Here is an 11155-nt window from a genome sequence, read left to right as displayed (position 1 = left end):
ATGATTTTGTCCTTGGTAAATAAACTCCTTCCTTCAACCTAGATCTCCAATAGTCTAATACTTAGAAACAAAGTCCTATAAACGGAGATTCAGGATTACATACTTAGCTAGTAAATGTGAGAGGTATGATTCAAACTCAGGTTTCTGACTTGAGGTCTAGCCTTCTATCAATTTCCTAGGCTGCTTCTAAATATACCTTTGCAATTCATATAATAGACAACCATTTGAATCAAGTTAAAATAATCATCCAAGCCTCTGCTCAAACAACAGCAATTAAATTTGCAACAAGTACCAAATATTTCCCTAGATTTTCTTAAAGATAAGGCTTTAATTTAAAACAGATACTTCTTTTCTTGGTGATTTCTCCTGTGCCACTCTTTCTGCCCTTTCTCTGAGAGGCTAGTGTCAAGGCTTATTTTACAGCTAGCTTCTAAGAAACTCTGTCTCTCCTCTTACTAATTTAGCATTTAGGTTCGCTAAAATGACCCCTTCTCACTCATTACTGGTGTGAAGCTGTAGACTTTTCTGTTTCTGTTTTTCAGCACTCTATCTAAATTCATCTCTCTTCACCAAGCCCTCTAAATCTACTGTCTCTTGTTTGGTCTTTCCCCTTGTCCCTGACCTTTCTGATCATTTGAAAGTTGTGTGGGTAGTTTAGGATTTTTCAAGCAATTCTTTCTTCTCTTCTCTGAACTGGGCTTCTCATAACATTCACACACACACACACACACACACACACACACACACACACATTCATACAATTTAAATTCAATTAGGCAAACTAGTTAATAGGAAACTACCATCCTTTTTGAAACTTTCTAGAAGATTTGGTGCTAAAATCCACACTGACTTTTTACTCAAACATTCATTTCTCTTGATCAAACATCATTGAAACACATAACTTTATTTTACAAAGATACACCAAACTATTTTCCTTTCCTGGCAACCCATTATAATTTGCTTACAAAAAAGTAAAACATTTCCCTTGCTCTTGATTTCTTATTATTATCCCATTTTCTCTCTCTTTATTTTTGAAAAATATAATGAAGTGTCTTCCAGGTGCCTGTCCCTGTCATTAATTTAACACATTTAATTCAACAGACATTTATTAGATGTCTATGATGAACATGGTATATGTACCCTCTATCTCTGCTTTGTATGTGAATCAGTTCTATTTTACATTCTGGAAAAGAGTAGTATCAAAGTCAGAGCCTCCTTCATACTGGTGCATGCAACTTCTTTGCTTATTCCATTTCATTTGATAGGCTAGTACTTGCTTTTGGCTGTGGGGATTTTATATGGCTATTTGCAGAACACATTTATGGAATAGGAAAATTCTATTTTCCTTCTTTCTGTTAGAAAGTAAAAAGTTAAGTATCAAACTACCAGTCTGATCTTTTCTTTTTAAAGTTAAAAAAAGTTAGAATTCTGGAATATGTTTCTTTTAAATTCCTACTTTTTTAGCTCTAATTAAGTATCTGTATTTGGATAAAATTGTATCCTAATATAGCACATAGGTTCTAGACCTCATTCAGACTAGCAGGTTAGGGCCCCAAAACAAGAGTACTTATTTGCTCAGCATTCTAATAATTAAGTATTTGAAGAGTGTCTTTGTACTAATTCTACTACTCTCGAGTTGCTATTAAATATTGTCCCTACCAGTCAACATCTCTCTAATATTGTTTCAATAATTACCATCTCCCCAATATCTATTATCCAAGTAACATCCATTAGATTTCACAAAATAAAATTTACAGAGAAAGTATAGTAAGAACCAAAACACAACCACCTTGGAAACTAGGGACTACTTTACCCTACCTTTTTGATTTCTGAGGAAAGTATATTTTGGATGTAATCATAGTGACCACAAATCACTGCCCCAACCAGTTCACTTCTGAGATGAATGATTTCTTTGTATTTGCAAGACTTAGTGGCTACTGCATTGATTCACTGCTGGATTGGTCAAACTGGATTGCAGTTTCTCTGCAGCTGGACAGGCTAAGCAAGTTTGCTTAGCCACCAAGTTCTTCCTAGGGCATGATGTTTCCATTGGATAGGTTCATCCACTGGATTTCCTGGATTCACTCCTCTTTTGGCAGTTGACATCCTTGTTTGCCTTCAACTATTGAGTTATCTGGGTGATACTGTACTAACTTCAGCTGGACTGCAACAATATTCATTTCAGCAACATTTCAACAGTGATCTTTTTGTTAGCACAACAATAGTTAGCTTAGGATGGGTAGAAGCTTTTTCTCTTTGAGACATTCCGAACGTTAGCTCAGTTGCTGTTTGTCATCTTCAGGTAGAAAATAAATGATTATGCTATCTGATTGGATAAGCCTTCCTGACTTAAAAGGTTCCTTCCTACAGTAAGGTATTTTCTGTTTCCTGAGGACCATGGTTCTAATTTTTTTAAAAAAATTCCTTAGATTTCTAAGACCTTTTAGGGGATTCTGAAGGCCAAAGTTGTTTTCATTATAATTTTAAGTTGTTTTAATTTGTAATATGATAAATATTAATATACATAATCCATAGAACAAAAGTTCTTGGGGCAGGGTTAGGCTTAATGGTTGTTGAGTATAAAGAAGTCCTGAGGTCCAAATGTTTGAGAATCCCTGCTTTAGGGAACTCAACACTTCTGATTCAGTCAAATCCTTGTCTCACACTTCATATAGATACAAAGGTATGAACACCCACTGGTTTCCTCATATACAATTAAGCAAAGGGTCCCTTATAACTCTAAATCTAAGCTCCTGGAGATGTTCTTTTTGTCCTATAACTAACAAATTTTCATAATTCCTGTGGTTTGAAGTAAGAGCGTCTGGGTGCAAACTCCCTCACTCCCCCATTCACTTTAGCTTTACTCTTGTTATTTATCTGTCCTATTCTGTCTTCTTTCATTATGCTTGCTGCAACTGCCATTCTAAAGTTAAAAAATAACCCCAAAACTATTGTTCCCATTGTATCACTCCCTTTTATGCTTTGTTATATCCTTGCAATTACATAAACTTGACTTTCCCGAGAATGTATTGCAATCCTTTTCACTCTTTCCATTACTGGATGTTCCTCATACCTGGGCCTGGAGAAGTAAATCTCTTTTTTTCTTTTCACTTCCATTTGCAGACTTTCTGTGACATGTTATGCTCATCCTTTCTTACTTCCAGGTTTGCTATATCCAGATTTATCATCCTATTAATTTATTTGTTTATACACACACACACACACACACACACACACACACACCTTTTTCAAAAATTCCACATAGCACTGGTTTATAACTCTCTCTCTTTGTATCTTCATCATATAGTAGTGCCTTTGTTGTTCAGCTGTTTTTCAGTCATCTCCTACTCTTTAAGTTTGGTGCTTTCTTGGAAAAGATAATGGAGTGATTTGCCATTTCTTTCTTCACTTCATTTTATAGATGAGGAAATTAAGGCAAATAGGCTCAAGTGACTCTTGGCAAGTCACTCTGTCAATGATACCTAGATTCCTTAGAAGGACTTGAATAAATATTTGTTAAATTTAATGAGGTATTAAAGCTTAATGAATGGTATTCACTGCCCTCAACTACTCTTGCTTCCATACCCCATATACTCTAGGAATGTAAATTCTTTGTGGGTAGAGGAAGTATCTCTTCCAAACTTCGGATTTTCCCTAGTGTCTAATCCAGGGTTCCCTACAAAGTGGATGATTAATAAAGATACATTATTTTCCTAAAAATAAGTAAATCATATATTTGCAAATTAGATCTGAATGAATTATAGATGATAGTAGAAAGTACATTTTTTTGGAGCCAAAGAATTTAGATTGTAATCCTGCAGGGACATTTAACTAAATTCTGTAATCTTGAGGATTTCTGCTCTCTATATCTCATATTTTTCATTGATAAAATGAGTTGCTTGGATTAGCTGATGTTTTAGGTTTCTTCTCACTCGGGTATTTATGAATCTACTTTCCAGACCTCTAAATCTGGCTGCAGGTATGGCTTATCTTCAATTCTGATTAAGCTGTCAGTTACTTGTAACTCTTTCAAATTTTCTGTACCCCCTGCCCCAACAGTTAATGATCTGTAAATAAATACTTCTTGCCATAGGAGGTTTTCTATTTAAAGGAACCCTGGTGATAATCCTTTTCTAAATTTGAAGAAATCTTTTATAATGTGAATTAGTTACCTGCTAATCTATCTGAAATTTCTGAAAGTAATGAAGCAGCTCCATAGCAAAGTGATAACCACTGCACTATCTTATCTTTCTCCTGAATGATCTTTTCTTAAAGAAAATAAAATTTTGGGGTAACTTGGGAATTTCTCATTTAGGAGCAGAATGTTTGATGAAAATATTTCTGTGCTGCTTTATAGGAAAGGGAGTGGACATGTGACTTTATTTGCATAAACAGGAAATTCCCTTTATCAGTGCAGGTGAGTACCTTCTCTGCCATTTATACTTATGTTTGAGCTGCCTGGAGCACTGGGAAGTTAAATAATTTGACTAGTGTCACATAGCCAGTATTTATCAGAGGTGGGATTCTGGTCTTGTAAGTTCCAAGTTGGGCATGCACAATCATGACTTTAAGACTCCTCATAATGCTTCTCATTTCAAGGACTTTTAAGTGAAGTGTATTAGGTATTCAGGAGGACAAGCGTTTCTGATGTGAGACCTTGCTGAGTTCTTTTCAGAGCTACTCATCTACCTTTGCTATCCATCCATCTCTCACTCATCTCTCTCTTGTAGCTCCAGTTTTTCAGAGCATGTGCAGTAGCCTCACCAGGTAAAATCATCCCTGCAGATGGGCTAAGCCACTTTGAGGATAATCAAATGATTTCAAACTCATTAGTGAATAAGCAGGAAGTCTAAGACTTTCTCTGGTAGAACAATTGTTCCAACAGCCATAAAGGCAGCTGAAGCAGGCAGTGTGGAGAGCCTAGAGCTTAGTCAGACATCAAAAACACCAAGGTCATCCACTGGATCCTGGGCTACAGCCAGTCATCTGACTTTCGTCTAACCACTGGATTGATGACTCAGGAAAAGAGTATGAGACTGATGACTTTGCATCACTTTGCATGTGCAATTCTGCATCACTTACACCCAATTTATGTTGGAGTCAAGACATCACTTTGTAATGTCATTGTTTCTATTTAAAAATGAAGGCTGAATAACAAGTGAAGCTAGAACAGTCAGTCTTTTTTTCAGTTACTTATGAGCAGAATATTTCCTCCTGTTTCCATAATCACAAATCTTTAAAATTCCTCATCCATTGTTATCCTTAAAAAAAAAGGTGATGCAAAGGTAAAGTTTCCAGGCCATTTTTTTTTCTCATTGAATTAAAGTAGGTTATTATGCTGAAAGTTCTGCTATCATTGATACTTAGGAATATAAACCATTAATCTTATTGAATATACTTCAATCAAAACAGCATGTCTTTGCACAGGTTTAATACTGGATTGTGTGAATTTTATAAAAATGCAATTGTGTCAGGTTTTACTTGAGATTAATTGAAAATTTGAGTGCTAATATTAATAATTATAAGCTAAAAGAATATAGATGAGGACATAACATACTACAAATAGGAAATAGAAAGGTTTTTGGTATCAAAGGACCTGGGTTCAAATCTCACCTCTAAAATTTACTAAGTTGGCCAAATTACTCACAGGTTTCAGTTTCCTCAATTGCCAAATGTGGTGGTTGGACTAGATAATATCCAGAGTCCTTTATAGTTTTAGGTCCATATGTCTATGAAAGAGCATGAAATTTGGAGTCAGAGGATTTGGCCTGGATTTCTGATCCTGCTGGGTTTTTTTCAAATAGGTTTGGACAAAACATTTCACCTCTCATGGGTTCAGTTTTCTTGTCTGTAACATGAAAAATTTATATCAAATCATTTCAAAATTAGTTTTTACTCAATAGTCTTACTTAAGAATCCTGTGTTTGAGAAAACTTAATTTGTTATTTATGAAGCAGTTAATTATGGCTTATTTCTCTCCACATTGTAGCTGTCAGTATATGAACTAACTCAAGGATCATAAGAAAAATGAGAGACACTCCGAATCAGAGAAGTAAATAAAAATTGTCTCAAGGATGTGCCTGTGAAAAAAGGTAAGCTCTTAGCCTAAGCCAGCCAACAGTGTTTTAAGGGGTAAAAACTTAGAATGGTAATAGCTTTTTGTCACAAATTTCATTAGATGAAATGGAAGCTCGTCCCCACCTAATACCCTCCAGATGAGTTGTGTGACACTGCTCATTTCTTTACTATAGGAAGAACTGTAGGATTTTCCTCCCTATAACTGTATGAAACTGAAAGAATCTAATGCATTTTATGCCAAGCAATTCTAGGAACAGGATGACTTCCACTGTCATCTCATTTCATGGAGGGATATTTTTTAAGCCATTGTTGCAGGGAAGTCTATAGAATACACAAGATTTGATTAAGTCAGGCTGGCAAAGTCTCTATCTCTCAGAACAGCACAAGCTTTAGGCTCTATTCCTGTAGTTCCTTGACCAACATTAGAAATTAGAAATGAGAGGCATTTATTATATAAGCTAATACTAATGCAGGATTATTTTCAGGGAAAGAGGTAGCATGTTGCCTTGCTGTGAATAAGAGTGACATTTACTTCTAGAGAAAGAGGTTCAATATGTTAACAATTGAAAATTCTCCTATAGGACATGGAGCCAAATTTAATTTAGCCTCCCCCCTTCCTGAATTTTTTTATTTGACAGAGAGAATGAGATCTAAGCACAAGATTGTAGATTTAGATCTTGGATGGGACTTTAGAGGACATTGCATCTCATCTCATTTTTTACAATTGAGGAGACTGAGACAAAAAGAGGTTAGATAGCTTTCTCCTGGTCACATAATTGGTATTTGAGGCAGGATTTCAACTGAGGGCTCCATTTACAGTGCCACCTGGCTACCAAAACAGTCTTGTATTCAAGAAAATATGAAATCTAAAATTTTATTCCTTTCAAGCCAAGATGGTAGGATTAGAGTTCCATCAGTAGAAAGGAGAATGTCATATCTCATTTGATCCAACCCACTCATTTTACAGGTGATGAACCTGAGGTTTAAAGAGGTACTGATTGGGTCTAAACAGAATCATTGACTCAAAATTTTAAATTAGGACAAAAGGGAGATACTCATATATATGCAACAATCAAAAATGTCTAGAGAGAAATATTTTTCAGTTTTTTGATTCAACTCCCTGTGCATTGAGTAGAATATGGTACCTAGGAGGTGCTTCAAGTTAAGGAGAGTATTTGCAAAGTTATCTCTGGCTTTTAGATTTTGTTAACTCTTTCCTTTTTTCAATTAAAAAATTAACCCACATTTTAATACCATATACTGTATATTCAACATGGTACTGGTTACTGAGGAGTGAAAAGAATAAGAAATCAAACTCTTGTTCTTAAGTTTATAATCTAATTAAGAAGATAAGAAGACAATACATAATGACATAATTATTTCCAGGTACTCTTTAGGTAATCAACAGGTCCATAAGCTGTGTCCCTGAATCTAGGTTCTATTCAAGTGAATGGCTAAATTGTTTAAAATATAAATTCTTTATGTTCTGGGACAGATTTTATCTTTATTTCTTTAGCATCCAGACCAGTGCCTAGTGCTTTATAAATGCTCATTCAATAATCCTGGATACTATAGTGTTTTTGTTGTTCTTATTGCTGTGTGTGTGTTTTTTTTTTTTTGTATAGAAGTATGAAAGCAGATCTAAAACTACCCTGCAATTTATATAGTCTTAGAGAGTTAGCTAAGTCACTGAGAGATTAAATGATTTGCTCAGTCATATGGTTAGTAAATATTAGAGTTAGCATGTGAACCCAGATTTTCATGATTCAAGGTCAGCTATATATCCATTACTTTTGCTCCCTTTCCTTTAAATGTTTTCTGAGGTTCCTTAACCACCAAATAACTAATTCCAGTACTTATTTTTTAAATGATGATGATAATAATGAATAACATTTACTTAGCATTTTAAGGTTTACAAATTCCTCTTCCAAAAACAACCCTATAGAAAAGGGAATATAAATACTCTTATTAAGTCCATTTTAAAGGTGAGAAAAATGAGGCTCAGAAGGCTTAATTAACTTGTAGAGGAATTTAAACAGAATGACTTTGTAAGTTAATGATTAGGAGAGATGGAATTTTAATGCAGTTACAACCTATGCCATTTAAAGAAATAGCTCCCTGCCACAGCAATCTCTAATCCTATCTCCACTGTAGAAAAGTCAATGTTATTATTATGGAAAGGATTCTTTACAATAAATGATTGGAAAGTTGTTAACCAAATGGCAGTTATGGTTCTTGTAATAGATAGAGTCTTGAAATAACCTGCATTGATTTTTATAGTTCTGATTCTGCACCTTTGCTTATTTAATGTATCTGTCAACATAGTTATCAGAACAGATTGGTATTGCATTTTTGCATTCTTTTCGTTGAATTTTTTTTATGAAGAACTATGAGGTCATATAATTTTAATGGTATATCCAATATTAGTTAAATTTTATAAAAGCTGGGAAATTACTTGGAAACCTTGCTTCTAGAAATAAGCACAAACTTTTTTTATGTATTTATTTTTTACCTACTTAAGCCTAGTAAAGAGAATTATTTATATTACCATATTTATGATCATCTTACCACTTTTGTAAAATGCCCCAAAAGTAGAAAACTAAGGGGAAAAGAGGTGTAGATGAATTGATTTGGTTTTTAAGTGACTCAGCTTCATTTTTTTATTTTTCAAATTCAACTTAATTTATTTCCATTTTGCGTGGAATTTTTCCCCCTTGCTTTCTTCTTTTGCTCATTAAAATATAATTTCATAGACTGGAATAGATAGGTCATCGTCTTCTTAAACTGGCAGAAATTCTCTGTTATCTTTTCTTATCAGAGCTAACATAGCGCCATGTAGAACAAAATGCATTTGATAGTAGGTAGATGTACAATCTTTGCAATGACAATTCAAGTAAGTCAAACCACATATGTAATACTACAGGTTGCATATATATAGTACTGGGTACAAAGCAGGTGCATAATTAATTCTTAGTGAAATAGAAACATCGTATATTGTCCTTATGAATTTTGCTTAAATCCTTAGCACTCAATAAAAATAACATCCAGCAATATTATTCATATCATCATCATTATGACCAACATTTATGCAAAACTTTAAGATTTGTAAAGTGCTTTACTATACTATCTCATTTGATCTTTAGAAGAAATTTGTGAGAAAGATGCTATATTATCTCCCTTTTGCAATTAAGAAAACAGAGGTAGATTAAATGACTTATCCAGGATGACATATTTCTAGTAAATATTTGAGGTCCAATTCAACTTGAGTCTTTCTTGAGGTCATTGTAAAACAATATCGACTAAGAGTAGTTTCTGTACATATACACACATAAATACATACATATGTGCTATATACTATGTAGTACATATGTATATGTATATACTATGTAGTTAGAAATACTGCAGTTATATATGTGTATATAGATATTGTTGTTATATATCTATATACACATATACATATATGTGTTATATATTATATAGAATATGTGTATATTGCACACACATACATACACACACACACACACACACACACACACATATATATATATATATATATATATATATATATATATATATACATACATACATACATACACATATATGGTAGAGAACTCAGGATCTTAACCTGGCATTTGTGGAGTTAATTTTTTTTGATAACTATATTTCCACATAAATGGTTTTCTTTACAGTTTATATATTTTATTTTGTGCATTTAAAACACGATTCTGAGAAGGGTTCCATTGAGTTCCACATCATAATGCCAAAGGGGGTTCATAACTCACGCATAAAAGTTAAGAAATTCTGTTATAAGGATCTGGTTTTGTCTAGGTGTTAGATCCTCTTTTTGGAATCAGTCCAGGGGACTATATCTTTAGCCCCAGAATGTTTCTCTTTTGCTATTCTCTATATCTTTACTAATTGCTGAAATACAATTTACAACAGTTGTTTCCTTAACCCTCCTGGTATTTAAATGAATTTCCTTTAGTTAGAGTGTTAGTCATAAGGGCAACACCCAAATCCCCCAAAAGAAAGACATTTATTAGGTTGTTTGGTGGGGAGAGAATCAGAAAGAAGATTACATAGAATTTAGACAATGACATAAGGACATTTGCCTCATGGGTCTCATGTAGTCAGTAGGGAAGGGTAGTTTGAGATATATATCAGCAGGTTTGTAGTTTCAGTTCTTTCAGTCATTTCCAAGCCTTTATGGCCCTATCAATAGCTAAATTGATCTACCCCAAACTAGATCTAAGTGACTCCCCCAAAGATGCTGTGGGAGGGATCTGAGCATTATTTGGATACCTTTTTGCAGTTTGAAATGCAAAAGAAGAAAAATATACAGATACAACCAGCAATAGAAGGCTAAAGTAATTAGAAATATTTATAAAAGTAATTCGTACTGCCCTGTCCCAAACTAAATGTTACTCCTTAATGTTATTTTTTTTTTCCTGAGACAATCAGGATTAATCCTAGGGTCACACAGCTAGGAAGTATTAAGTGTCTGAGGCTAAATTTGAATTCAAGTCCTCCTGAATTCAGGGCTCGTGCTCTATCCACTACATCACCTAGCTGTTCTTTAATCTCAATTCTTAAAATTTCCAGGCCTAGAATATATCTCTTATTTTTAACAGGAAGTTGCATTCTCTTTTTCCTCAAATCTTTTCAGACTTTTTTTTTCTTGATTTCTTCTTTAGCTATACCAGGCACTTGTTTCTATTATGCCCCTTATTTATATCATATATCTCCCTTCTACCACCCACTGCCATGAGGGATCCATTTATTTCCTCTTCTGCTGTGTGCATTTTTAATTCTATGTTAAGATCCCTATTTCTGAGCTAAATTTATTCCTATTATTTTGGGAACCATTTTGAAATTTCTTGCTACTATCCCCATGATATCTGGAGAGTCCCAGGATTCATTCTTTCCCTGGGTACTATAAGTTAATTTTCCTTCATTAGCTAATATTTATTCAATGAATTTTAATTTTCTTTTTGAGATCTTATTTATTTTTCCTTCTGTCTTTATAATTCTCTATTGGTTTATCTCTGCCTGAGCTGGGATTTATCTCTAGATCTTT

At 33.9% G+C, this 11155-nt stretch overlaps 1 long non-coding RNA gene across 1 annotated transcript in view; it reads left to right on the top strand.

The window, feature by feature from the left end:
• Nucleotides 1–4361: 4361 nt before the first annotated feature.
• The window catches only part of LOC116422064, a 32367-nt gene continuing 25573 nt past the window's right edge, over nucleotides 4362–11155 (top strand). Inside the window, exons 1-2 of the long non-coding RNA XR_004232651.1 lie at nucleotides 4362–4417; nucleotides 5990–6092. This is a non-coding gene — a long non-coding RNA (uncharacterized LOC116422064). The remainder of the gene's footprint in view (nucleotides 4418–5989; nucleotides 6093–11155) is intronic.

Source organism: Sarcophilus harrisii, chromosome 3 (assembly GCF_902635505.1).
Source record: "Sarcophilus harrisii chromosome 3, mSarHar1.11, whole genome shotgun sequence".
In the NCBI taxonomy this organism is placed as follows: Eukaryota; Metazoa; Chordata; class Mammalia; order Dasyuromorphia; family Dasyuridae; genus Sarcophilus; species Sarcophilus harrisii.
The sequence above is the reverse complement of the archived record's forward strand: the minus strand, read 5'-3'. Positions and strand labels throughout refer to the sequence as shown.